The sequence below is a fragment of the Seriola lalandi genome, unplaced genomic scaffold (assembly GCF_002814215.2).
Source record: "Seriola lalandi dorsalis isolate HSWRI2012SDOR001 ecotype SW California unplaced genomic scaffold, Sedor1 jcf7180002054569, whole genome shotgun sequence".
NCBI lineage: Eukaryota > Metazoa > Chordata > Actinopteri > Carangiformes > Carangidae > Seriola > Seriola lalandi.
Genome location: NW_019525122.1, coordinates 17,113 through 21,094, shown reverse-complemented (window position 1 = coordinate 21,094; position 3,982 = coordinate 17,113).

Below are 3,982 nucleotides of genomic sequence, written 5' to 3'. Positions count from 1 at the left end.
CACACACACACACACACACACACACACACACACACACACACACACACACACACACACACACACACAGCTCAAATCCTTAAACCTGCTACAACTATAACTAGATCCTGAATAAATATCTTGAAATGAATACCTGACTCCCTTGTCCTGATTGACATCCCACAGTGACAGCCAAACCCTCCTCACCAGCTACCTATCTATACCTATTTACAATAGTTGTTACTTTAGCACTATATTAAACAATAAATCTGCCATTGCTACATGTTTTACCAAGCAATACATCAGCAACTGTTACATGAAAAATATGTACTTTACTAATAATGGCTGTAAAGATGTGTTAATTTCCTTCTAACATACTTTTTACTTTTCCCCTTCCATAATTAAAAAAAACAATCATGGTCTGCTATGGAATAGTTCTTGAAACTTAAGCAGGATGGATGATTGGTGAAGAGGAGCTTGAAGCCTAAGTTTAAGGATGTTTTCTAACTGCTTGGCTCTATCCTGTGTGCGTTTAAAAGCACCTCTTTGTATGAAGCAGCAGAACAACAGTCCCAGAGGGACAGGCCCCAGCAGTCATCTGTTAGAGAGAGTATGATGCACTGAAGCTATATACATATTTGAAAGGAGTCTCTTGCGCTTCAGCCCCTCCACTGATAGAGATCTGTGCTCTCAGAGTAGGACAGGATACAAATAGTTTGATGGACAACTTCAGAACAACTGAACCCAAATTTGAGTTCAGGCACCTACATATTATTTTACTCTGTTAATATCATGCACAGTGTATTAAAGTGTTGTACATCTCCTCTGTGGGAATGAAGTCACACCCTAAGGCCCCTGATATCTCAAATATCTGGAGTTTATCAACAAAACTGCAATGAGGGTTTAGAAATTAACATCCCCACACACACACACACGGTGCACAGTAAGTTGATGGGCCCCACGGCACACACATAGGCACACAGCTGCTCACCAGACAGCATAGCTATGAACGCAGAACACTTAAACAAGAGCTCAGGCTTGTGGGAACCGGGAGCTTCCGCATGTGATTACAGTTTTGTGGTCAGTAACAGGTTTAATGATGATGACTGATGATGGGAGCCTTGCATGAGATGCAAGATGGCTGATGACATCTCCAACATAGGTTTCTTAAACAGAAAGATAAAACAACAACACACTGAAGAGTTACAGCGTATGAAAGAGACCGTACTGTGTAGCTGGTTGCAAAGATTCCGGTGAGCTTTGACCCCTATGGAGCTGCTGAGGTCAAAATAATTTATGGTACTCAGTAAAAACATTTGCCACTATAAACCTAAGAAAATGAGACATAATGGTTCAAACACAGTTGAAACAGATAAAGCAGACACAGATGTGGGCTAATAACGATCACAGACTACTTCCAGCGGATATAGGGGTTAACACACTTAACCTAAGTTTCTGCTTTGTAGTTTGTCAGCTTCTATTTTCACATGCCCTGAGCATCACAGGGACTTTACTGCTGAAACACATGCACCACACAGAGCGAATGAACCAGGCATACTAGTTGATAGTACTTCTTCCAAAGCTGAACTGAACTCGGCAGACATAACTGTATACAGACTATCCTCAGCCACATCAAACAAGCCTTTAGTAATCACTAATACATCAAGCTAGATGTTTAAGTGAAGCTTTATGTGCCCTTAAACTAAAGACAAATGTTATTTCCATGCACCAACTTTGAAAGAAGAAAGATATTTTGCACACATGCATTCATTTCCTCACCACAGGCATCATTATAATGACAGGGTTATTTGTGCCAAGTCGACCACACTGTCACTTTTACCACACAACAAAGGGGAAAACTACTCTGTGCATGGCTTTCATTTGCAGCACATAATGTAAGCCCTCACAGACGGAGGCTCTTACAGGAGAAAGCAATTCTAGCCTGTTACTGTGTTGCTCCTATTACCAGACTATAGGAAAATCATTATTTTACAGTCTTTGTTAGATTTCAATACTTTCTAGCTTAATTTCTTTTGGAAGCTCAGTTTTCTTTCATCATTATATTCTTGCGTTCAAACACATTCAGCCTCTGTCCTGATTTCTGACATCCGCTCTTCATTTGTTATATAAGATATGTAGCCTAGATGTCTCTCCCTCTCTCCTGTTACTTCTTGTCTTCCATTCATTTATATTCTATCGAGACATATCTCACTCTGTCTGTGTCCTTTACAGTACAGTCAGTAATAGCCCGATATGACTGTTTCACACATGAGACTTCCCTTAGCCCTATATTTCAACGAAGAGGGGCTGCAGATCAAAATGGCTGCCGTGCATCACTAACACAAATGCTGCACAGGGATGGTGGAGACTGTGCTGGTTACCACGTGCCTCTTCCCCTCCCCCGCTGCCTCTCTGCCTCTCCATCACACTGCTTCTCTCTCTTGTTCTCAGTCTCACCAGCATCTGTAATTGACCGTTCTCTCTTCGCCTTTACCATATTTCTAACCGCTTAATCAATATTATTGTCTCTCTTTGCATTTGATTTATTGATCTGCACCAACTAACTTTGTTATCGTGTCCCTGTGTCCATCCCTGCTCCTTTTCTCTGTGTGTGCAGCTCTATGTCTATGGCTTCACCGTGTTGTGAAGGGAACTAGGTCACTGAGAAAGTAGTACACTGCATGGTTCTGTGTTTCTATGCAAGCACAGTCTGTAGCAAAGCTTTAGCAGGAATGAGCAGGAATCTATTTCTTTCATTGTAGCTTTTGTATTGTTCTCTCACACCTCTGCAGGTCATCACATGATGCTCTGATAGGGCATACGGTACATTTTAATTCAGTCTGTGGAAGCGGAAAGGGATTTAAATATAGTCAACTAAACATATCTTTACTTGGTCTGTCTGCACAAACCATCATGTTTCAACACAATATGCTGCATGTAAATGCCAGCACTAGTAATAAACGAATCAATATTAATATCAAAGAATGGAATTAAGGTGATGCAGCAAAAATATGACAACACATGAAGATGATGTAGTGTCATAATTCAAACAAGTATAAGTAACAAGTATATTAAACAGTGAACTTCACATAAAAATAAAAAATAAAAAAATAAAACCACACAGGAAGATATAGTTATGGCCTCTGTACATGGAATAGTCAACAACAATGCTGGGCTGTGTGCAGCAAGTAATTGGAAATGAATTGGGATGCATTGGGCTGTATTTTGCACAGAACGAAACGCAAGAATTGTTAAAGCTCAAAAGGGGGCAGAGTAAAAAGTCCAGTGTTGGTGCTTGTCTAAACTTTTGGCACAATAAGTATAGTGTGCAACTGAAAAGACCTTTGGAGTATAAATATAATGGGCACAGTACCAGAACTGTCCAAATGATGAGCAGCAGTGGAACTGAAGTACACACACAAAGCAAACAAAAAACATGGGAACAGGTGTATTCAGGAAGCAAGGAATAGGCTGATCTCACCTCCGTGACCAAATTCTCTGACTCTGTTTTAGGCCTTGGCACTGTTCTGGTAGCACCATGGTCAACACTCAGAGTGCTCTGACTGAAGGGTTGAGAGCACTTTATATCACTCTTCCGGGAGTCCGTAGTTCCGTACACATCGTAACTGAACGTCTGCTTCAACGTACCGGTTCCTCCTACGTCTGCGTAAAGGGGCGGGTAATACGGAATAACAGGAAGATTCCCAGTGGATTTGTAAAACAAGCGCTCGTGTCTCCATCTGTGGATTTTCACTGATATAATAACCACTAAACACATGATGAAGAGGAAGGAAACTACAGCCAGAGCCAACACTAAGTAAAAAGTCAGGTTGTCATTGTACTCCTTGTCGTGTGTAAAGTCAGTGAACTCCGACAGCACTTCAGGGAAGCTGTCCGCCACTGCCACATTAACAATGACTGTAGCTGAACGAGAGGGCTGCCCGTTGTCCTCCACTATAACAGTCAGTCTTTGTTTCACTGCATCTTTATCAGTGACTTGGCGGAT